This window comes from Protopterus annectens, chromosome 13.part0 (genome assembly GCF_019279795.1).
Source record: "Protopterus annectens isolate FY-2018-M chromosome 13.part0, PAN1.0, whole genome shotgun sequence".
NCBI lineage: Eukaryota > Metazoa > Chordata > Ceratodontiformes > Protopteridae > Protopterus > Protopterus annectens.
In genome coordinates, this window is record NC_056747.1 from 1,202,100,388 (window position 1) to 1,202,127,290 (window position 26,903).

Genomic DNA, 26,903 nt, shown 5'->3' on the forward strand with positions numbered 1-26,903 from the left:
GGCTCCTCATCAGACAAGGTTGCATAGGGTGGGTCAAAAAGAATTGGTTAGCTTCCTTCATTTGGGACTGTTTTTCAGACATGTGAAATGTGGCTCCATGGTGGAGATCCTTCAAGCTTAACTGCCATTGCTGTAACCAGGAGTACCAGGAATGGGCTTCTGCATCGTGGTTGGAGGGTGTGTCATTGGAAGAAGGAATGAACAAGCACCCAGTGCCTGGTTGGATATTATGTTTTGCATCAAGATCAGGCTGGAGCTGGGCAGAAATTACCTGCGAATGGAAATGCTGTATATTAAAAACAAGCTGTTTACAATAGGCAAATATTGTTTCATCAACTACCTGTAGATCAAGATTAGTGGGTAAGGGTGTGGCTGGCATCCTCATGGGATGTCCCATGAGGATTTCATGAGAGGAAAACTTTCTTGGTGTACTGACAGTACTGCAAATTGAAAATAGGACTAAAGGCAATGCATCTGGCCATTTTAGTCCTCTTTCAGCAATAAGTTTTGCCAATCTGGTTTTCAAGATTTGGTTCATTCTTTCTACTATGCCTGAAGCCTGTGGTCTGTGGGGACAATAATATTAGATACATACATTCAATACTTTACAAAATTGTTGAATAATCTGACTTGTAAAATGAGTATCTCTGTCTGACTGAATACAACATGGTACCCCAAAATTGGGTATAAAATTATATAAAAGCTTCTTCGCCACAGTGGTGGCATCATTTCTGATGCATGTGTATGCTTCCACCCATTCAGAAAAAACATCAATCAAAGCTAATGCATATTTAAACCTTGCATACAATGGTAACTCTATGATATCACACGGAATACAACAAAAAGGTCTCCATGGCTTTTTAATATGCTGCATGGGAACAGTTACAGATTTAGAAATATTAAACTTCAAAGAAATGTTACTTCTGTACAAGATGCAGCACAACTTCTGAAACAAGTGCATGCCAATCTGTCAAAATCTGTTTTATCAAAGCATTTTTTCCCAGATGGAAGGGCAAATGATAGGCCCATGCCAAGTGAGGTAAAAGAGTTTGTGATGTTACTAACCTTCCATCAGAATGGCACAAAAGTGAGTCTGGGAAACAACAGAAGCAGTCACAGATCCACCTTATGATTTCAGAGTCATCAGCTTGGTTTTGAAAAGACAGTACTTCCTGTAAAGTTACAGGTACACATTCAACCTGAATAGGCTGCAAGAAAGAAGCCTGAACAGGATTTAATAAAGCAGCCTGTTTTGCTGCTCTGTCAGCAAATGCATTCCCTGCTGTTTCAAATGAATCATCTGATTTATGAGTGGCACATTTAGCAACAGCTATTTCCCATGGGGGAAGCAAAACTGTTACAGTTTAGTTATAAACCCTGCATTTTTGATTTTTGTTCCTGCAGATGTTAAAAAAACCTTTCTCTCCACAATATACCAAAATCATGTACAATGCCACAGGCGTAATTTGAATCACTATAAACAGTAACAGTTTTTCCCTATGTTAATTTACAGGCCTCTGTTAGTGCTACTAACTCAGCTGGTAGAGCTGAAACATTTCCTTGCAATTGTCCAGTCAATAACACTTGGTTAATACTGCAAACTGCAAATGCAGCTGTCAGTTGACCATCTTCCTTTCTGATACATGAGCCATCGATGAACAAGATTAATTCATTGTTTTGCAGAGAAGTGTCTTGTAGGTCAGGTCTAGGAGGTATCACATTGTTAACAAAAACACAATCATGAGGTTTACCCTCATCAGCAATAGGTATTAGTGAAGCTGGATTTTATGGAGGACATCTAATAATTTGCAGAGGGGGATTATATAGTACAGCTAGCTCGTATTTGGAAAGTCTAGAAGTGGAAAGATATTGTGTTTTAGTCCTTAATGACAAAGCATTCACAGCATGTGGAACTGAAACAAAAGTATCATGACCTAAAGTGAGTGCCACTGCCATGTCCACTAACCAAGCAGTTGCAGCTACAACTCTCAGACAAGTGGGAAGTGCGGCTGCCACTGGATCAAGATTTGTACTGTAACAGCAGCAGCAACTGGTCTAAAGCCATCATTTCTGTCCTTATTTCATTCACAACAAAAAAGAAAGAAAGCTTTGGAATAATCTGGCAATCCTAATGCCAGAAGATTTAAAAGAAGTGACTTTAATTGAGTAAAAATGTGTTCATGGCATGTGTAGCATGGAAAGGGCTTGGGTGTATCCTTTTTTAACACTTCTAGTAGGGGGTTAATTGTCTCAGCATAATTGGGTATCCACTGTCTACAATAGCCATTTAGACCAAGAAATGCCATAAGCTGAGTGCCATCTGAGTAGCTGTGATACGGAAGGGTATAATACATCATGCGTTTTCAGAAAGTAGATGTCCTGAATACCGGTGAATGCCAAAGCTGAAGCTTAGATCAATTTACATTAAATCCTAACTCAACTAATTTAGTTAGTAAAAAAATAGTATTAGTCTGACAGTCAATATAAGAATTGGAAACTATGAGAAGCTCATCTACATACTGTATTGACACTGACCCACAGGGTAATTGCATTTTATCTAACTGCTTTTTCATTTCTCTTGAAAATAAAGTAGGTGATTCTACATATCCTTGGGGTAAACACATACAAGTGTATTGCTGTCCTTTGTAAGTAAACACAAACAAATATTGGACTATCATTGTGTATTGAGATAAAAAAGAAAGCTGAGGAAATATCTATCACCAAAAAGGTGGTAGCAGAAGGAGGTATTGAGCTAAGGATAGTTGCTGGGTTAAGTACTAGAGGAAAAACAGGCATAATGACTGCATTTATAGTTCTCAGTTCTTGGACAAATCTATACGTGTCCTTACCTGGCTTTTGTACAGGTAAAATAGGTGTATTACAAGGGCTCCTAGTGGGAATAATTATGCCGTGTTGTAGTAATGTTGAAATAACTGGCTTAATTCCTGCCTCTGCTCCTGTGGAAAGAAGTTATTGTGCTACTATGGGCAACGTTTTATGAGGTTTTAAAGTGATTTGTACTGGTGTAGTGTATTTAATAAGTGCTACCTTATTCTCATGGGTTGACCATAGCTGTGAAGGAACTGTATTTAGTAATTCTAAATCTGATGGCTGTACTAGGTTTGTGTTAGCAAGGCAAAAAAGAAGCATATCTTCATCTAGAGTTAATGCAACAGTACACATTTGCATTACCAGAGACTCATTGGGAATATTTAAATATATCCCATCCAGTGTGCAGTATAGTTCACATTGCAACTTGCAAAGAAGATCCCTTCCTAAAAGATTAAGAGGTGCAGAGGTTCCAATGAGAAATGCATGTTGGTCTGTCAGTGATCCTAACTGAACAGGAACTGAAACCGTCTTGGGGTAGTCTAAACAGATTCAAGATACCCCAACTCCTCATACTGAGTTATAGGATAAAGGAATATTCTTTGCTGCAGAAAAATTTAACATTGATCTAGTAGCTCCAGTATCTAATAGGAAAGGGATATTATTGTTCTGTATTTTAAGGTTAACAAATGGTCCTTTCTTGTGTATGGGTCTAAAAAGAAACACCTGTGATTCCTGTTCACGGCTATCATATTTATCTCTTTGCCAGTTTGGTGATTGCCAAGGAGTGTTCTATGTAGGAGGTTGTTGCTTCATATTTTGGTTGATATTCTGCTGACCATGTGGGCAGCTGATTATGAAATGTACTATTAGACTGTGTTGTAGTATTTGCTGGTTGCAAGAAAGGACATTCACTTTTCTAATGAACCATTTTGGCCACAATTAAAGCATGGATGTGTTCCTTGACCCAATGGATTCTAATTATTCTGGAGATTTGATCTTTGATTTTGAGATAATCTAAACCTATTATGTCCCCCTTTTCCTCCCCTACTTTTCCCTCTGTTTCTAGTAAACTGTTGAAGCTGCAAATTTAACAGTTTTTCCTGTCATTTTTCTTGTTGTTCTCATTTTTCATGAATAAGAGCGTATGCTAAATATTGTACCTGATTATCAAGTATATGAAGTCCTAAACTTGGCCAATTCAAGCAAATCTTTCTCAGTTTTTCTCATATGGGGCAATACACCATTAACAAAAGCAGCTGAGAGACAACTTGCTGCTGGACCTTCAGTAGGTTTCGTATAACCTGAGAAGATTTCAAAGGCATCTGTTATGTGCCATAAATATGATTCAATTTACTTATCTTCTCTCTGTGTGACTGCATTTATTCAGGACCAGTTAGGTACTAGGGGGCATACTGCAGTAATGCCTTGCAATAACCATGACTTAGCTGCTTAAAAGCCTCTGCATCTGTATGTTGGGGAATGTGATCTGATATATTGGCATGATCCCAAATGCTTTCAAATAAACCTGGTGGAATGGATGTGTCCATAGCTGCTCTAAGATCCTCCAAAGTAGGATTTTGCAGCTGAACATGTCCCTTCAGAATTCTTTCATATTTTGCCGGATTCATTCTAATTGATAGGAGAGAATCTAAAATAGCCTAAAAATCTGCCGCAGACCATAGGTGAACTACATTTATGGTAGATAGAGCTGCTTCACCACTACCATGTGCCGGGTTTGGGACTTGAAATAGAGGATATAAATTAGTGGTCAGGGCATTTGTGCTATCTCCCTCTCCTTCTGAGGCTGAAGTAGAATTATCTTTAAATTCATCAGGACCAAAATAACTGTCTCCATCTATAATTATTGGAAATTGAGTACTATACTTCTGTGACCATAATTTTTGCAGTCTAGAAAAGGGAGACAGTACCCCCTTTTATGTCACCTCAAAATGCTAATATACATTTGGAGTGCCTTTGATCGAGTATAGTCTGTAACAGAAGAAGCAAAAGAAGTCTTAGATTGACTAGAGGATGGAAGCAATTGAGGGGGTTGAGTTGTCTAGATAGTGCTGGTGGATAACGCAGAAGGTTGCCTTCCTTGAGAAGGTGATGAGACAGTGATTTCTGATGTAGAAGAAGAAATAGTAGAATTCTGTTGGTCAGGGAAGATGATAGTACATTATAAGGTGGTGATGGTGGTGCAGTAGGAAAAACTAAACCGTTGCCTTCAGATGATTCGCTGCAGCTAAGTTGTAATTTCTGTAGTTCCCTAAAAGGATAAAGCTCATAATAACCTTGTTTCTGACAATCAGAATGTTGTAGATGATTAATTATTTTATTAGCCGCTTGTAATTGTGTTTTAAGTTTAGTAGTGCTATGTTTTAAACTACGAACTATAGAATTCTTTCTGTCTTTAAATTCTAACTGCCGTGCATTAAAGGCTGACCAGCAGCCTGCAGGAATTTTATTACCTTTCTCTCTAAGTCTGTTTTGTAAGTTTAACAAAATGTTTTTATCAAAAGAACCTGCAGGTGGAACAGTTAATTTACCACCATTTTTAGTGAGCTCATGCCATTTATCTAAATAATAACAACTATCATTATTACAATTCTGAAACATATGTCTCGCTGGAGTAGCATGCTCCAGTTCTTTTAAAGTACCCACACTTGCTCCCATTGTAAAGAAATTTTACAACATAAAAATGCCTGCTCTCATACTAATTGCAAAAGAAATTTACAATGTTAAATCCCTGCTCTCATACTCATTGTAAAAGAGACTTACAATGTAAAAATGCCTGCACTCATACCACAATCATACAAAACTTTCACTTACCTCAAGGCCTGCCAAGACTGAAACTTGCAAAAAGAGGTGCAGTTATGAACTGATGCTGCAGAAGGTACACTAGACAGAAGATTGTCAAAGGGCCCCGTAAAAGTGATTTTCTGCAGAAGCAGCCACAGGCAGTTTGAGAAATCTGTGTCTTAATGGCACCATCTGTTATGGATAACAAAGATTTATCAAAAAACTTCAGTAGTTGGCAGGTTTAAAGATAATTTATTAAATTAAAATAGCACACATGTCTGAGAGCATACTCAGAAAATATGTCTCCCCAAACAAAAGTATTTATAATCTTTTATAGGAAAGTTTTAACAAAGTAATACACTTTACCAATCATACCATTGCAAACATCCAATAGAAAAATGCTAGCTAATGCAGTTTATAATACAGTTCATTATTCAAGTCGTTTACTAAATATCTCAATGAAAATACATCAAAGTTTAATTATAGATTTATTTTTATCTATATTACGCTGCTTAGTAAGAAAATATTTTGTGATCGTATGATTTAAAATGAATGCTACCTCAGGTACAGGAAATTAAATACAACAGTCAACTTTTCCATAATTTGTATGGTTGGTATTCAGAACAGTTTTGAAATTTTGGGATCTGTTTTCTAGAATGTCTAACACCTTGTCTTCTCTAAACTCTTGCTATATACTTATAAAAGAGCATATAATATTAAGAATTTACAAGAATCAGGGGCCAAGGGGAGTGTTAAATGAATACTAATCAAAATAAAGGAATATATACATGTGGTATAAGCCATCAGTGAACATATATGGCACACCGTGATGAGTTGGTTCTCCCTAACATAGTCATTACTCTTAAGACAAGTAAATGTTTTAACTGTTCCACAAAAAAGGTGGTTTACTTAGCTTATTGCCAGTATTGGTTCTCCTATTATGTAGGGTGTGATGACCCTCCACCTCTGGGCCAGTAATCAAGGATCCTCAATCTTCACCTCTGGCACCTGTGGGGAATGCTCTCTGGAGGGAAAATAGGTACACACCCAGTATTTCCAGATGCAGAGCTCTGCATCAAGTACAATCAAGCACAATTTCCCATAAGGGCACATGGGGAACACAGTCAGTCTGGGACTGGTTTCTCTCTCTTTCTGCAGATCCCCAATAAGATTCCCCACTGGCATAGCTATAGAGTTGAGATCTCAGCTGAGTGTCCAAGCCAAGACCTCCAGCACCCTCTGTGTCCAACCAGTGCATCGTGTCCCTGCCCAAGTAAATGATACACACACTCTTGGAGATTTGATTTGCACACACACACACATTTGGGAAAGGCTGGCATAGGTTTACTAGCTATGCCCCCTTCTGCACAGACTATAAGGTAGTTACCCCTGCCACCAGATACACCTGCCAGCTACTTTAAGGCCCTTACAAGGGTACCCAATATACTGACTGAAATTAATATTAATACAAATGGTAGTAGTTCACCAGGATGGCTAGGCCTTCTGGAGTGGCCCACACAGTGTCACCAAATAAATATAAGTACTCTCAAAGGTTAATACTTTGTAAAAAGGGACCAACCTCAATGAAAGGTTTAAATATAGTTGATAAAAATAATACAAGTACATGAAAATATTGAATATATATATATATATATATATATATATATATATATATATATATATATATATATATATTCACAGTAAGCCACAGAGTTCAAATCACAGGAAATATTGAAAAGAACATTGAAAGGCAGACTCAGACAAATGAAGAAGAACAATATCTAAACTAAGGTTCACTATATTTCACTATAAATCTAAGATAATTTTACTGTTCCCTAGTTTAGCTACTTACTTGGGCAAGGCAAGATGAAATACATGAGCAGTCCTTCTGGTCAAGCCCCACACAGAATACTCTATGTTCTGAGATTACTTCCTGTAAAATATAATATCCAAGATGACTTTCAGAATGACCTCATCTGGTCACCTGACTCTAGGTTCCCACAATATCTCCTTTTGAACTTTGAGAGAGGACTTTAGCAGACTGCTACAATACTTTTATGGCAATACCTAGAGCCAGAAACATTGACAACACTCCCCCACCCTTCTTTACAAAAGCTAACAGATAATGGCTGCTCCTAGACCTACCGGCTCTGGGCCTACTCAGCACTGTGGGGTGCTGTTTAATGATTTAACAGGTTATTTACATTTCCTTTATTCTTCTTAAAATAAGTCAGCTGGTTCACCACTGATGTGCCAGTGTCCTCTGTTGAAACATATACATTTTTTATTTTTATTTTTTATTTTATTAAGTTTGATGACCGGGCAAGTCCACTGGGCCAAGAAGAGCCCATTTTCAGTGGAGGCCCAGGGAGAAAAGCTCCACAATAATTGAGGGTTACATTTCACATGTTACAAAAGGACACAGTTCATACAGCTAATTAAACATTTACAGATAAGTTCCATGATATTTGCAATTGGCTTGTCACAATGTTACAAAAATGAAAAGACATAATTCACTATAGAAATTTCAACATTTACATAAAGTGAATATTTTTGTTATAAACTCAGTTGTAGGTTTAACATTTCAAAATATATAGCTACTAGCCATTAGTAGGTTAGGAAATATTATGCATGGAGTGGGTAATAGTATAATTGAGACTAGAGAGTATAGTACAATAGATATTAGAGAGAAAATTAGTTTTTGGTAGGGGAGGGATTGTTTTGGGTGGGATGAAGTAATAGTAGAGGTAGTTGGATGAGTCAGTCCAAGGTGGAATGAGGGGGGGGAGGGGGTTAAGTTGGAGCATGGCAAGGGCATTCCCATTTGGAAGAAAGATGAGAGAGTAGCTGAGATTTGAAATTTGTATGGTTAGGTAGATTGTGTAGGTGTGTGGAGAGAGAGTTCCACTGTTTAGCTAAGGAGTGGGACAGGAGTAGATGGCCAGGAGGTCATGCAGGTTTGTGAACCAGAAGGAGATTTTGGTTTTTGGATCTGAGTGAGTGGTTGGGAATGTAAGGTTTTAAGGAAGTAGCAAGAGCTGGGCAGTTGGCAGGTTTAAAGATGAGCTTGTGGGCAATGGTGAGTTGTAGGTAACTCAGGTAGTTGGGTAGTTCAAGCTAGTTGAGGATGAGGAGGGAGTGGCAGTGGTGGGATGAGTTTTTTTAATTGGTTGCAAATTGGGAGATCTTGTTGTAGCAGGATTCAAGTTTGGACCAAAGCCCAAGATGGAGATTGGTGAAAAGAGGGGCACCATACATAAGGGAAGGTAGTAGGATGGTAGAAGCAAGAGTTTGACAGGTAGAGGGTCTTAGGAAGTGGTTGTGCATATAGAGGAGACCTAACTTTTGGTGGTATTTCTTGATTGCAGAGCGGCTGTGGGTGTTAAATTTTAGTTCTTCATCAATAATGATGCCAAGAAGTTTGGTGTTGGGAACGATTTTAAGGAAGGTGTTGTTTTGGCTCTGTATGGTGAATGTGGATTTGTCAATGGAGTTTTTAGTAGGGGAAAAAACCAACAGTTTGGTTTTATTTGCATTTAGTGCCACATGGTTAGACTGCATCTATGTTGCTGTTTTGAAGATGGCTAGTTGGGTTTTGCTATTAGCTCAGAGGGGGAGAAGGCTGAGCAGATGATTGTTGAATCACCTGCATACTGGGTGATAGATGAGTCTGGGATGGATTGGTGAAAGTTGTTAATGAATAGGTTGAAGAGAAGAGGGCCAAGAACAGAACCTTGTGGGACACCTGTGGGTGTGGGAAGGAAGGGTGAGGTTGAAGTTTTCCATTGGACAGCTTGTTGGCAGTTGGTCAAGTAGCTGGAAAACCAGACGATGGTGGTGGGAGAGAATTGTAGGGTGGAGAGTTAGGATATAAGTAGGGTGTGTGAGATGGTGTCAAAGGCCTTTGACAGATCTAGTAATAGTGTGGATACGAACTTGCCTGAGTCACGTTCAAGGTTTATGGTTTCAAGAAAGGAAAGAAGGGCAGTCATGGTGCTGTGGCCAGGGCGGAAACCGTGCTGGGTAGGAGAGAGGAGATTGTTTAGTGTTAGGTGTGCCATGAGTTGTGTTTGTATTGTTTTCTGTAGTATTTTAGAAAGAGGGGAAAGGATGGCAATAGGCTTGAAGTTGGTGGTATCAGTATTTTTGCCACCTTTGTGGAGGGGGATGATGTAAGCATGGCACCAGATAGAAGGGACATATGATTCTTGTATGGATCTATTTATAAGAATAGAGATGGGATAGGCAATGCTGTCTGCATATTGTTTGAGGAAGGTGGGTGGAAGGTTGTCAGGTGCATTGCGATAGGGTTTGAGTTTGAGGAGAAGTCTTTCTATAGTGCTTGTGGGGATGGACTTGAGGCAAAGGGATGTGGAGGAAGGTCGATGATTGGACTGGTGTTTGGAACAGGAGGGGGTGGTGGTGTAGGAGGGGGGGTGGGAAGGAGGCTGATAGTTTAGCTATGCAGTCTATGAAGAATGATTTGAACTGGCTGGCTGTTTCAAGGTTGGAGAGGCTGGGGTCTGGGCAGGGGTTTTCTTTGTTGCCAGGATGCAACATGGATGAGATGGAGTCCCAGAATTTTTTTGGGATTTGCTGAGTGCAAGGACTGGAGTTTGGAGTACTGGGCTTTGCGGTCATTAATTATTAGTTTTTTTGTGGAGTTTTGTAGTTGCTTATAGTCTAGGAGGGTGTTAGTGTTTTTATGTTTTTGTTATTGTTTCCATTTTTTGTCCCTTTGGTGCAAGGCTAGTTTAGTATCTTTTGATAACCATGGACTGGGATTGGTTTTGATGTGTTTGGTTCGAGGGGGGACTTGCTGATTGAGAAGGGTTAAGAATGAGTGGTTGAAGTAGGAAACAGCATTATCTAGAGGAAGAATTTTTAGAGGGGATCAGTCAGTATACTTTAAGCATTCAGAGATAGTTAAAGGGTTGAAAGAGGAGAGATTGCAGGTTTGGATGTAGTGGTGTTGTTTATGCAGTGGAGATGGCAGGTGGTTAGTGAAGGCTGGTAGGCGATCACTGAAAGGATCAGATAATGTTCCAGCTTTGGTGATAAGGTTTGGGTGAGTTGTTAGGATCCAGTCGATGATGGTACCGGAGGTACCATCTTTATTTGGTCTGGTTGAAGAATGTATTAGTTGGGAGAAGCTGTACTGGTTGATTGTGTGGGATGGGGCTTCTGAGTTAATAGTATTCCAGTTGATGTTGGTATCACCGAGTATATAGGTTTCATTTTTAGATTGGAGGAGAACCAGGACTGGATGTTTTCAAGAATTTTGATATTATCACCAGGGGGAATATAGAGGGAAGTTATAAATATGGACTTGTGGTTGTTAATTTTTAGTAAATCTATTATAATTTCAGCATTGGTAAAGGTTGGTATTTTATTGGAGTAGGGAGTTATGGTATGGGAAATGGGGTAGATTATTGCTACTCCACCTCCTTTTTTGTGGGCTCTGTCATTGCGAATGGTTTGGAAACCTGGTGGTAGGATTCAGTTCACCTACCGTAATGCATCCACATTTCTCTTCATTTCACAGGGTGCACTGTTGATACATTTTAACAGAATTAACACAATCAGAGCTCACAAATACATTTTTAGCACAAGCATTTGTACAGATCAGGTTGATATACTAATGACATACAATTATTTATAAAATTCCAGCTAGCTGTACTGGCACAAGTCTTATATCTGCTGCCCTACATCTCCCTGGCATGGCTGGCAGTACCTCCTATTGTCACACAGGGAACATTGAGAGAGGCCTGTAAACTAGAGTATACGAACATTATTATGAAATTAACAAGAACGTTGAAACAAATGCCCTATTTAGGCACTTAATAGTTATTTATTTATTTTACATTTGTTTACTCGGAAAGTCCAACTGGAATAAAACCCATTTGCAGAGGAGCCCTGGGGAGAAAAGCTCCATATACAGAGGTTATACAAAACTTATACAAGAAATTATACAAAATTTATATAAGGAATTATTCAAAAAATATACAAGACTTACAGTACACCAGAAATTACATTCTATGCTATTATAGCTGACATTTGTATTTTACAGTCATCTGATAGAATTCCTTATTGTAGTGCAGACATTGTAGTTTCTTAAAGTAAGCTGAGGAAGGGTTTATAGGGGGGAAATTGGATAGAAAAAGATGAAGTTATTATCTACACATGAGAGAGAGCATAGATTATGAGGTGGTCAGGGAAGAAGAAAAAGTATGACCAGAAGCTATTAAAACTAGTTAGCCTGGAGTAGTACAAAAACAAAGCCAGGGGTCATTAAGATCATTTTTAACAATATTTTTGAATTGATGCTACATAATGAGAAAATTTGGATTTGGACACATGTAGTAGAGATTTATTTGTTGAGTGAAGACTTTGCTTTGTGGTATGGAGCTGGAGAATATTTAGAAGGGCAGGGATTTTTTTCAGGTTGATATACTAGTTTGTGTGCTAAGGTTAATTGATTATAGGATAGAAGTTGTGGGAGTTCTAACCAGGAGAGTTTCTTTAAGGAGTGATAGTGGTGAGTATGAGGTGGGAAGTCAGCTGCAAATTTAGCTATTTTATTGTAGCAAATTTCAAGTTTAATTAAATCTGTCTTTTTAAGGATGATGAGAATTGGTGAAGCATGCAGAAGTGTTGATAGAAGATGGGTTCTAGCAATGGCAGCCCTAGAGGTGTTAGTTAGATACTTTTTATTTTTGCAAAGAGTACCCATTTATGTGAACTTTCTTAATTGTTTGTGAAAAAATTACATGGAGCTGCTTACTGCTTGGTGTGATGGATTTGAAGTGTTCTTAAGACACTCAGTCTTGCTGGCTGGATTCTGCTAAAATTCAAAGTCTGGTTATATTTGCATTCACAGTCTGTTGCATACAGAAACTTGCAGAATATACACTGATGAGAGAATATACTTTGCAGCATCAACTTTAGAGAGCAGTAACAAATAACTTTTTATAATAAATCAAACGGAACCACATTGCAGCTTAAAAGTACTGTTCCAACTTTACTTCTCATATAGTACAGATGATGTGAGAGATATAACATTTACCTTAGGACTTGTGTCCCTATCATACCTCTAACATAACTGGATTTATACAGCTCTTTATATACAGTTTTAGTCCTGTAGAAACAATACTAAGCTTCCTTGTTTAACAATGTCTTGTAAGAGACCAGCTTTTCTGACAGTGTGAATATCCTGTAACAGTGTCCTGATGTCCATGTAGAAAAACACATTTTTGAGGAAACACATTGTTCTGTATTCTATTTGGATCTGTGTATATGAACATATGTTCTTGTACCAATGCTGATAAGCATATCCTGTTTTTTATGCAGAAAAACATATTTTTGAGAAAACACATTGTCAGAGATCAGCTTTTCTGACAGTGTGAACATCCTGTATTTTATTTGGATCTTTGTATAAAAACATCTGTTCTTGTGTCATATCCTGTTTTTCCATGCAGAAAAACATATTTTTGAGAAAACACATTGTCACAGTGTCATAAACATATCCTGTTGTTTTAGGAAACATATTGTGTCCATCCTGTTATTTTAGGAAACATATTGTGTCCATTTTTATATGCAGAATAACATGTCATTGTTCTTTAAAAGCAGATTTTGCATTTTTGTTCTTGCATACATCCTGTTTGAGTCTGTAAGGGAAAAATGTCCATTCTTTAAAAGCAGATTTTGTATTTTTGCTCTTGCATACATCCTGTTTTGAGTCTGTAAGGGAAAAATGTCCATTCAGCAGATTCCTTTTCCAAGCCATGGTAATTTAGTATGGATGCTGATTACATATTACTAAACTCTATTTCTACATTTAAGCAAGCTTTATCTTATACATTATTTATGTTGCATAATTGCAGCAAAATTACTTTCAACCTTAGTATATTGTTGAGCACACTCTAACAGTTTGTGCTATATCAAATCTTAGGTTGTTATCTATTATTACACGTAGTAGTTTTTATTTCTGAATTGGCATTAATTTTAGTATTATTCCTAGCTGTAATATAGAAGGTGCTGGAGGAGGATCTTGTGGGTTGGAAGATCATGAGTTTGGTTTTATTGCGGTTGAGTATGCGCTGATGGTTAGAGAGCCATCGGTATCTGAGAATGATTTTTGGGTTATATCATGGAGATGTTGCAGGTTTAGTGGTGCATATAAGTGTTGTGTCATCTGCATACTGGATAGCTGAAGCTGGTGAGGTAGCACTTTGGACGTTGTTTCTAAAAATAGTGAAGAGTAGCAGCCCAAGAACTGAGCCTTGAGGTACAACTAGTGTGACAGGAAGAGGAGGCGATAGGACATTAAGTCATTTTACACACTGTTGATGGCCTTGTAGATAGCTTTGGAACCACTGAAGTGCAGAGGTGCTGAGGTTCAATTTGGAAAGTGTGTTTAATAGTTTGGGGTGGGAGATTATTTAAAAGGCCTTGGACATGTCTAGAAAGATAGCAAAGACTATTTTACCATTGTTTCTGAGTTGGTTGATGGTACTGGTTAAACTGAGAAGTGCAGTTGTGGTACTATGATGCGGACTAAAACCATGTTGGCATGTTACTAGCATGTTGTTGAGGGTAAGATAATGAATCAGTTGGGAGTGGATACATGTTTTGAGGAGTTTAGATTGTAGAAAGACAATAGTTGGTCAGCTCTGTGGAATTTCTGCCTTTGTGCAAGGGATTATTGTGTACGATTTTCCATATTGCTGGGACATGTTGTTTTGCTATAGACCTGTTAATAAGGGTTGATACTGGATAAGATATGGCTTCAACTGCTAGTTTTAAATATTTGGCTGGTAACTTGTCAGCTGCTATTGAAGAGGGTTTGAGCTTTTTCAGTAGTTTATTAATAGTAGCTGTGGGAACATGCTGAAAGGAGAGGGAGTTGGAGTTATACTGAGAGGTTTGAAGGCTAGTGATGGTTCTGTGGAATGACTTCTAATTAGAGATAGTACACTTTCAGTCAAGTATTTATTGAATTCTTTAGCAATGGTTGTAGGAGAGTGTGGTAAGATGGGAAAAGGGCTAGTGCAATGTCCTGGGTGGAGAATGGTATTTATGGTATTCCAAAAATATGGGGGGTTATGCTTGTGTTTATGTTGCAGGTTATAGTAGAAGTTATTTTTATCTAGGTGGATTTGGTGTTTAGCCTTGTTTCTAATTTGCTGAAATGCAAAGCAGTTGATTAGGGTTTACAGGTGAGCCATCTTAGCCAAGCTTTGTCTCTTTTCCTAAGGAGCATTCTGGTGTCATTAGTGAGCCACGGTGTGTAATGTGGCTTTAATATGAATTGACCCGGAGGGGCCAATTTGTTTAGAATTTCAAGGAAGGTACTGTTGAAATAATCTACTGCAGCATCAAGGGGCAGGTTTTTTAGTACAGACCAGTCACACTTTTTTAGGGTATTGATTAGATTGTAATAAGATTAGATTTTCTTTCTGGGTTCTTGATCAAGTAATTCTGAATGAGCAAGGAGGAGTGAGAGACTCAGCTTGAATATCATGAACTGCTTTTTCAGTTATGATTAAATGTTTGTGTCCCCCCAGGATAAAAATAATCAATTGTCCTTAGCCCCAGTATTAAAGCTAAGGGCAGCTAAGTTGTAATATATTGTTAATGGCATGAGCAAAATATATGTATTGGATATTTTATTAATAGTAATATTATTTAATACAATTGTCCTTCTTCACCTAAAAATAATTTTTAGAAAATGTATCATTTTTAGAAAAGATGTGCTTGTTTTTCTAAAATTGATTGTAATGTTTTATTACAAAGATGTATTGTAATTTTATTTGAAGTAATTGCTTGGTACTTTAGGAATCTGAGGACAAAAACCAGCAACGGGAAATGAAGAAATGATGATATTTTAATTGAAACAATAGTAGCTCTAGGCATGGCTAGTTAAATGTTTTTTTTTTTTTTGAATTGTGTGGTTTATTCTGATGAAGTCTTAACTGTGAGATGAAAGTGTTAATAACTTATATATATTTTTAGTATTCTGCATTTGGAAATCAGTATTTGCTGGCTGGCATGGGTAGCCTTTGCAGAGGCACTTTTTGTTGGTTATTGGTTGTGTTGTGTGCTCTGAGTCATCCACATTTTCTTTGGTTTTGAGTTTTTATTTACTGTGGAGCTACGGCAACTTACAACACCAATACAAATGGTAAACCTCAGGATCATCAAGTTGCTGGGTGAACTAACGAAGCTCATCAACTTATTTTGCAAACCACTAAAGAATCAATTTCTGCAGTAGAGGAATATTTAACAGTAGATAATTATGATGTATCCATTCCAGGTTTCCAGATGGTGGATGGGCTTGGGAAAAGATGTCTTGTTCAGCGTACCTCTTTGGATGATCAACAATGCTGTTCCACTTAGTGATTGATTCATACTAATGGAGAACCTGTATATTGGAGTAGATGATCCAATTCTTCTGTTACTCTACCTGAAAATTTATTGGATACTGTTTTTTCGAAATACCACCACTTGGACATGGATAGGTGGTTGAACAATTCTGACTTTAAATTGTTCAGTACTGGTGACAGTGCAGAGTGCTATAGAGGTACATTGTACAAGTTAAGAAACAAAATGTTGGGCTATAGGTCCCTGTTGTTAGACAATCTTTTTCTTAAAGAATGTATTGCCAAAAATCAAGTCCCTAGTAGACTGTGGATATGCAAATATCCCAATAATGTAGAACTGGGAACTGTTTATCATAAATAACTTAGAGATTTTTAATAATTGTGGACCTCAAGTTATGGATGCCATTATAAGTATGAATAACCATATATAGATTGATTTGCTATTTACTTTAGATGAACATAGGAACAAATAATATAATATTTTAAGAAACATGGATGATGAAGTTGATCAAATTAAGAAATGTAAATTGAGTAAACTTGAAACAGATAAGCAAGACTATTGTGAAGGTAGAACTTATCAGATACCCAAATAAATGGTACTGAACACAAATTTTCAGAAAGAGGTGGTATGTAGTCGTAATTCTTTCCCAGTTGGTACTTTTGATAATAGGAATAGTGAGGATTTTTGTGTATTGAATGATGCTGATGGAACATATAATGGGTATGACCCTTTAGAATGTCTCCCCTTGACGAGGTCCAATAGGTTAAAAAATTGATCAACACATCACACCAACAATCGGGGCATATGGCCCAGGAGCGAAGGCCAAGTTCAAATGAAGGAGAGGGGACGGAAAGGAAGAACGAGGAATTAGCACATGGCATCAGTAGTTTTCTCTTGGGTTCCCCATATAATATGAGTCTGAACAAAGTAGGTGGTGTATTCCTATGACAGATTTAACATTTTCAATCATAGCAGTTTAGAGTTAAGTTTGACTCATTCCTCTGTGTTTCGTAAAGCATTTAACCTACAGGTAAAACAGATATTGGTGAAACCCTTCTTGACTTTAAGCTGTTTTTATGTAAGGCGAATTTACAATTGAGGTATGGTGATAATGGGGAAGGGATTTATACTTCTAGGTTTTGGAAGAAAAATGTTTTTAAGCCCCCTCTACATCCTATGCTTTCCAACTTTGAGACCTTAGTAGAAAATGAAATCAGATTATACGTTAAGGATAAGAAGTGGTGTAGATTCCATCTTACACATGAAGAAAAGCTTGTATTGAAAGATATTAGTAATAACAAAGTCTTTAGAGTCATGAAGCCAGACAAAAGGTGTGGTGCTGTGATTAGGAAACATTGAAATTATAGAGCTCAAATGTTAGACTTGTTACACAGTGATCTTAGGTATACTAAGGTCTCTAAAAACTAAATAAATATGGCCTACCGCCAAAAAATAGATGTGATATTAAAACATAATGTTATGCAGGGTGTCATTGATAAAACAGTGAGGCACTTTTCTTCCATTATTGGTCATGTTGTGTGCTTTTGGTCATCCATGGTTTCTTTGGTTTTGATCTAAGGTGTCAAAAAGTGCAAGTTGAAAATGAGTTAGTAAAGACACATCTCCAACAGACCAAGAACAAAAAGTCAACAACTGTACATAGACTTTCTCACAACAATGAAGTGGCCCAGCTTATATAGACAAAACAACTGAAAAGAGTAAATTAAAGTAAATAGCTAGTACTTACCAGTGAGAAAATCAAACAGGCTACATGTTAATTAATGCGGAGATACAATAACAATGACTTAAATGCATTCAGCATATCCCATAGCTGGAACAAAATGTAAAAAGAATGAAAGCCTTGTCAGTATGTTGCAAGAAGAAAATAGAAAGTTAGATTGCAAGGGTCTACTTTAGAACAGCGAACAATCAGATGATCGAACGCTGGTACATTAACCCCTAAACATCGAACCGGCAAAACAGCGAATGGTTAGAATTGCTGGGCCATTGTCTGTGTTGTGCTATTTCCTCCACTGTAGTGCACTCTTGGAAATGGTATATTTAAGTAGGGTGAAGCCCCCTACTTTATTTAGTGTTCGTTTTTTTTGGGACCAGCGATTTCTTTCCATGGGAAAAAAATACTAAAAATACATGCTTACACATGAACTTAAAAAGCACATTCACAAGATATGTATGTATATATTTCTGTACTTTGCTTTATCCATATTATATCCATACATTTCATTTAGTTCATGGAGTATGTTCAGTACTTTTTATGATCCTAATTTTTGTGATGTAAAAACTTAATACTCTTCATATATAACTTTCTTTTGGTCCATCTGTCCATCACATCACCTGTACAAACACACCACTGTTTTTTTGGATTTTAATACAAATTTTAGACATTAATCCAGAATATATTGTGTGAGTATATCTTGTGAATGTGCTTTTTAAGTTCATATGTAAGCATGCATTTTTAGTATTTTGTAAAAACATCCAAGTTTATTTAATTATATTTATACATTTATATTAAAAGTTTTTCTATATATAATCATCTTCATTCATATATATCCTATGTACCTTTTAAATTATGTATTTTAAAGCACTTTTCATGCTTAAGTAATATTATCCAAAAGTGTTTTATGTATGTACCTTTAAGGAAGGATGATTTAGCTTTACTTAATTAACTGATTGACTACAACAGGAGTATTTAAATGGAATTGCTAGGCCTTTCTACAAATACGTCTAAGGAAGCAGTGGGATACAGTGTGAAAGCGCTTAAATTTTTCTTGTGTTTTATTCAGTATTTTTTTGAATAAAAGGACTTCTTATCCAAGCAGTTTTTGCAGTGCCATTGTTTTGCCACGCACCTTTCTGCTGGATTTTATACTGTAAATTAAAACAATGTCTGTTAACCTTCTTGCTTCCGAGTATGAAACGACAATAAAGTCATATCTCTATAACAGATCTGCCATAAGAAAATAATCCCCTCAAACAAACAAAAAAAATATGATAAATGTCTGAGGGAGATGGAGGTGAGTAATATAGAGAAGAACAGAGATATTCGGAGTTTGAATACCCTAGAAACAACTAAACAAAACTGTACCGAATACCAGGCTAGCATAGCTGGTATGATCAGTGAACAGACAGGTAGACAACTCAAAGCTTCAGAAACAACTTAAATCAAACTGGGAATGCACAGAAATGTCTCTAACATACATAATGTTTAATGTAGTCCAGTCATGTGTCTAAACCAAAAGCTATATTATATGTGACTAATGTATTTCTGTCAGAAAGACCTCCCATTTCTAAGATTCAACACAAGAGGCATAACAAGAACAAAAACAAATGCTGTTGCATTACTTGCCTGCAGCAAGAAAAGGAAATATTCTCTCTCAAAGTAAACACAGTAGATATATCAGCAAGTGAGATATATCTTGTGGAATATTTGTTGGGAGTATTAAATGGCCTAACGTTGTCAACAATGTGCTTCTGTGTAAAGAAGAGGAAAACACAGCCAAACCTTTAGGTGTTTGAGAGTTTCTGTGTTTGCAGCAGAGATAGTGCCAAACTGGAAATGAAAATGCACAGCTGATCTGGGAAAGAGAGAGCTAGACAACTAATAATTTGAACCATAATTAATGCCAGTAAAGACATAGACAGAGGTCAAGCAACAGAAGGTGATAAGGCATTAAAAGATAAAGCATTTGGTACAAAACATGAAAAAAATGAATAGTGCAGATGTAACATATGATGTGTCAGTAAACATACAATCAGTTGTTGCACAACCATATGAGAAAATGGGAAATTATTATGTGGATGGTTCAGATGTTGAGCAAGAAAAAATAACCAACACAATGCTAATGTATCCAGCACAGCAGATGTGGATTAAATAAAATCATTTCAACAAATAGACAAGGACTGTTGCTTGAATCAAATCATGTTGTGGAAGAGGGAACTAATACACAAATAAAACAAAAAGATAGTGCTCCAAACTTGCTAAAAATTTTGACTAAACTGATGACCCAGAATGAAAAGTCTGTGGAAAGGAGGACTGTATGTGGACTAAGACAGCTAAGGTGCTATGACTGCTCACAGTTTGGACAGTCTCCCAGTAATAATGCTTTGAGAAATTATACCACTGTGGCATAGAGGTCAGGGCCTACTAAAGTGGGCACTGTCTGGTAGATTTCACTCATACTCAAAGGTCTGAGCTGTGGTGGTGATGTAGTACTTTTATAATTTGATGCCTGTTCTTAAAATAGTTTTCTCTGCAATTTACCTGAAAAAGTTACAGCTATTTAACCTCTTTCTTGCTGCATATGTTAGTACACATTACCATTGCTTTTGCATGTGCTGAACATATGTGTGAAATGGAGCCATTGCAAATCTTTCTTTGATGTAGATGCTATAATTATGACAATATGAATGCATGAATAACTAATATTTATCTTAGTATAATACTAAGTATTAGTTATAGATGAGTAACTAATACTTATCCTAGTATAATACTAAGTATTAGTTATGCATGAGTAACTAATACTTATCCTAGTATAATGCTAAGTATTAGTTATTATGCATGAGTAACTAATACTTATCCTAGTATAATACTAGGTATCAGTTTTTATTCATGTATAACTAGTACTTATCCTAAAGTAACTCTTAAAACAGACAAACTAGGTCTGCCTGTTATAAACAACTTCACAGAAAAGTGGCAAAATAAAATATAATTTCTGGCTCAGGCATATTCAGTTAAGTTGATCCACATATTTCATAATTCTTGCAGCTTTAAGAAATTACATAAAAAGGGGTTTAACTGTTTAATGCCAAATGCACATATTCATATCTGGTGAGATTTGAGCAATAATCAATTGGCATTTCTGTCTAAACAATATATATATATATATATATATATATATATATATATATATATATGTGTGTGTGTGTGTATATATATATATATATATATATATATATATATATATATATATATATATATATACATGACTAGACCAATTAACTCTGGTACTTTAAACTTCCTCTAATAATTACTTGATGATTTTTTTTCCTAAAAGAAATAGTTACATTTGTTGTTGTTTTGTGTACTTCTAACAAGTTGTAGTATAAGGTGGAGGGTGAAGAAAGCATTGTGTGTTTATTTAGGAAATTTATAACATACCAGCAAAGCTTTCAAGTGATAGACTACAGACAATTTTTATGGTTGTTATATATATTTCTCAGTAATTAAGCACATTTGGGGAAAAACAGTTTTAACCACTGTGTTAGAAAAAGAGACAATGGCAAAATGTCGATAATAAAAAAGACAGCAACATATCATTGACTTTAACTGTAATTGATTTATGATCACCAGTACCTATGCTATTTTATTGTTTGCATTGCTAATCTCAATTTATAATAGCATATATTCTCTCCCTTACTGGACCAAAAAGAATTTGTGCTATAAATGTTTATCTGTTATTAAATGTTTCTAGGTATATTCTTACTACTTTTTAAAATCCCTAAAGTAGAATATTACTTACTGAAGTGTGACACTTTGCAGGACAAATACTGCCCTCAGTAATACAAAAATAATATTTTTCTTTAGCACTAAAACATTCGGCTTTATAGATTTTCAATGGCTCTGTTGTTTTACAAATATTTATAGATATTTATAGATATTTGTGATGACACATAGCACAAGACTTTTCTATATGATTTGGAGAATAACTACAAAGCATTTCCTTTTATATCAGGGGATGTGCCATATTTCAGGGGTAAATGGTAACTGCTTGTGTACCACTAGTCAGCCATTTTTATTTTTTTCATATCTTCCTGTTGTTATTCACATATAACATTCGTAACTGCAACACAAATGTTTGTGCAGTGCTGAAGTTATATCATTCTCTGTTCATGGACCCATTGTACAAATTTATACTGCAGTCTCTAGGCAGTAGCCTTCACTGGTCACTGTAGTCAAATACTTTATCACCCTATAATTGTGTTTTGTTACATCAGGACTAGTATGGCAGTCACTGGCACTAGGTGGAATGTTTGATGCAGAGTTTCAAGTAATCATATTTAATATTTTCCACTCAGGACTGGACTACAGATAGAAAAAGAAAGAAAGAGAGAGAGAAAGAACGAAAAAGAAAGAAAGAAAGAAAGAAAGAAAGAAAGAAAGAAAGAAAGAAAGAAAAAGAGTAGTTTCAGTCAGAGTTGAATATTAAAAAAGATAATAGTGGACATTTTTGACATCTTTAACTGCATTGCAGACAATGTGTATAGATTGCAGGCTGACCCTCATTTAATGTCCACCAATCAGTGAGCTGACCACAGACTTCACAGTTTGTAGAATGCTGATGGCCTAGGGTGGCTGATTCTTGGGGACATTACTGACTGTTTTATTGGATGTTGTGAGTGAAGTATTGCCTTCTTCTCCCTAAGCACCACTGTGTCAAAACCTCTTTCAAATAACCTGAAATGTTTTCTTCTTAAACTCTTTATATATCTTCTCTGGCACACAGTTACTGTTAATGCTACCTGTTTGGCCTAACTTTATCTCTCAAATGAATCAAGAAAGTCATTTGTGAGCATTGCCTGGAAGGCTACTTTCTTCACCTTGACAGCTTCCTTCATGCCTATTGTGCACCAGAGGGGGAGTCTTAGAGTTACCACTGCAAATGGGAATGATCACTCTATAGCTACAGTTCTTTCTTACTACTTCAGCAGATGCACTAGGTGACCTCAGCTTCACTTTCAATATAGCTGATATCTTCTCAAACATGAGTTGAACACAATTCAACAGAAGTTTTTGTCAGATGTTTTCAACAGATTTTCACCCTTATTTGGGCTTTTTATGTCTGCCATGTCAACCAATCAACAAAAACTAATTTTCCAGTCTCCTTGCACCAAAAATTTATCTTTAATTGAAAAGAAATCTAGATGTATTTGACATAATCTACATAATAATCATAGTTCAACTGTACTGCTTTTAGCTATCTGACATGAAATATGGTGAGTATTGCTACAATAAATAAAATTACTAAAAATGTTTTTTAGAATTCATAATGTGAAAATATGCACTTCCCTTATGTCATCCCTGTTATAATAGGGCTGGAGAAGGTGACTGATAAATGAATGTGTAGAACAGCAGAAAATAAGATGAGAGATGATCAGTTTGGATTTACCTCAAGATGCAGCACAACTGATTCAATATTTGCAGTGAAACAGACAGAGTGGAAGAAAAAGGAGGTGAGGAAAGTTTCCATCTAGGCATTCCTAGACCTGGAGAAAGCATATGACAGGATCTGTAGAAATGTGAGTTGTACAATCCTGCTATGGTTCAAAGTCTTGGAAACATTAATAGAATTTGTGCAGGATATGAACAAGGACTCAGTGATTTTGTCTTTTGGCTTTTCCCAAGTAGGTGTTGCCACAGCGAAACTCCGGTCCGGTCATGATTGGCAGTGGATTTTACAGTGCCGAGTTGCCAGCCTGATGCCCAACCTTCAACGAAGGCATGCCCATTCATGCTCACATCTACCTGCATGTCTTTAACGTCACTCGACCACAGGGAGGACATGCAGACTCCACAGAGAAGGCACTCCAGCAGAGAATCGAATGGGAGAACCTCTTGCTGTGAGGCGACAATGCTAACCACTGCACCACCTGGCTTATACAAGGACTCAGTGATAGAAATGCAAAAGTCAGTCATCTTACAGAGGAGTTCCCAGTGAGATTGGAGGTGCTTTTCACTGAGCCCAATGTTGTTCATACCGGTGATGTACTATATTAACAAAAAGATTAGAGAGGATATATCAACAAAGCTGCTGCAGGCAGATTATGTGGCATTACAAGCAAACTCTGAAATGCAAATTCAGCAAATGATGGGAATGGAATGCAAAGGTGAATGCAAATAGGATGAATCAGACTGCAGACAAGACAGAGGTCATGGAAGCAAATGAGGGAAATCAGAAAAAGCCAAACATTAAGATAGAAGGGAAACTAGGGGGTAGGGGTGGTTGAAGAGAAGGAAAGTATAACTAAGGCGGTTAAAGCAGAATTAGGGAGACTGCAGCCAACTGACACAGGATGTCAGAGGTAGCATGTGACAGAAAAATCTCAAAGAAACTGAAAAATAAAGTGTAATTGTGGTGAGACCAGTATAGAAACCAGGGCAATGAAGGTAGAGCAGATAAGTAAGATACAGGTGATAGAGATGAGGTATCTGATATCCGTGGTAGGATGCACACTATGGGACAGATAAAAAATGATGATATCAGAGTAGAAGTCATTGTAGCTCAGATTGCAGAAAAGGTCAAATAGAACAAATTGCAGTGCTTCATGCACATGTGCAGGAAAGCAAAAGGTGATTTGGTGAAGAAAATTTGCAAGATACAGGAAGAAGGCAAAAAAAATGGGGATTCCAGAAAAGATATGGATGTAGTGCATGAGAGAAGACAATAGTCAGGCATGATTGTCAAGGTATGAGAGTGGCACTGAACTGAGAGAGGTGATGATAGCTGAAGCTACACCCCAATGGGATGATGATATTAGTAAGAAATGACAGAGACATCAGTTTCACTATCTTCCCCTACAACCTTGGTTATATTCTCTCTCTCTTGACCTACTTATAGTATCATCCTCCTAACTTGTCTATTTAAAGCTTATATAATTTACATGGAGGTCCACTAACTCAGTGTTATTTTTTTCAGTAATCTGCCTCAAGGTGGAAAGTTTATCTCCTTCCGCTAAATCTTCTTTTTCTATGGCTTTCCCTGTAAAAGGTAGATGTAAACCAAAATCACAGTTTGTTTACTTTCTTAGCTATCAGTGCATGTCTCTTGATTGTTGTCATTTCTTTCAGGTTGTTCTTCTCCACCTTAGTTTGTGAATATATCATGATTTCATTTTCTTTTCCTTTCTTATGTTGCCCTTTGATTCCAAATGTATCCCAGAAGAAAACATATTGCTAATTTCCCTTTTTTTTGGTTCACATGTGCCTGCTGCTTAAAGTGCACCTTCGACTGCTTTCTCTGCTTTGCTCTAACAGAAAAAGATGCAAAGCTAACTCTTGTTGCTTATCTCTCTTTCCATACTCACTTTGTTCTGTCTTCACTCAAGTGACTTCGCTTTTCTATATTTATCTTAGTTTGTGCTAACTCTTAAGTTCAGCTCATGACTTCTGTTTCAGTTTTGGGTTTCTGTTGTTATACAATTGGGACATACTTCTGAAAACAGATGGAATCATTTTTATTGGATAACCACAAAAACGTTCTAGATTCTTTTATAGCTAATTTGTCCACTCCCTTCTCCTGATTTTGATTCTGCATCTCTCTGTATGAGTAACACTGCTTTGTTTTCACCAAATTCCTAGGTGTAGCAGGTTGCCACATTGTTATCTATACAGTGTCCATCCTCCCATATTTCCATAGTGCTTTATAATAGGGAAAGTCTTTTCCTAATATTATAGCTTAGGTTCATTCTGGATTACAGGCACAAAGTGTGAGAGTTCTCTAACAACTCTCTGCATTTTCATGTCCGTCTGTCTGTCTGCATTTGAAACTTGTTGATCATGCAAGAGACAATAATAAAGGGATTTCAAATCAATCAAATTTCATATCCAATTTCTCCCTACTTTCCCCTAATAGTCCAAAGGAAATACCGCATACCACAATCCCCACAAACATTACTATGGAATAGGTCATTTATGCACTTTCCAAGGGCAAAAACACTGTATCGATGGGCCCCAATAACATCCCAGGATAGCCACTTGAATCACTTTTCAACTGCAGCCTACAGTCAAGCTTTGTGCCCAAGGAATGGAAGATGGCTACAGCTATTTCCCTCCACAAAGGAAGTCCAAACACTGATCCAGGTAACTAAAGGCCCGTAAGTCTTACCAGCCACATATGCAAGGCCATGAAAATAATCATCATGGACATGATAAATGAGGACATAGGTAACCTGCAAATGCTGGACCCATCACAGTTTGGATTTGTTAAAGGAAGGTCATGCCTAATAAATCTGGTGGACTTTTTTGAGATAGTCACCAAAGCATTGGATGAAGGTAAGACTGTGCACACAGCTTAACTCAATCTGACCGATGCTTTTGATAAAATACCCTACTCAGACATTATAGACAAGCTCACTAATTTAGGTATAAACCCTTTTATCAACTGCTGGATAGCTAACTAGCTCACTGATAGGACCCAAGAGGTCAAAAGAGGTGAGGCCACCTCCATCAAAGGGCCAGTCACTAGTGAAGTCCCCAGGGCTCATTACTGGGCCTTTTTGGCATCTATTGCTCTGAAATGGAAGAAAATCCTGAAGGTTCATGATAGACTGAGTTTGCCGATGATTAGAAGCTGGAGATTATCATCCAGTCCACTGCAGATGCTAGCATTCTTTAAAAAAATGTCTATCTCTGACTAACAAATGGTGCCAAAGCCATGGTCTTAAGCTCAATGCTGAGAAATGCATAATTGTGCCCGTTGAGAAGTCAATCATCCTAGCTAACTACCATGTTGATAATATGCCCATAAGAGTCGACTCAGTGGTCAGAGATCTGGGTATGCATATAGACAGTACCCTTACCTTTGACCTCCACATGGCCACAGTGGTGAAGAAATCCTTTTATGTTGCACAACTTCTAGATAAGGGCATGGCATTTAGGTCCAGAGAGGTCATTATCCCACTGTACTCTGTAATTATCAGACCAGTCATAGCTTACAATGCTCCCTTTAGTATGTGCCTAACCAGGCATATGCGGCATCATGACTTCAGAGGTTCCTTACAAAAAGAATACAAGGTGCAACAAACCTGCCTTATGCAGAGCACCTTAAGGTCCTTTTCCTTTACTCAATCTGCTATAGATTGCTGAGTGG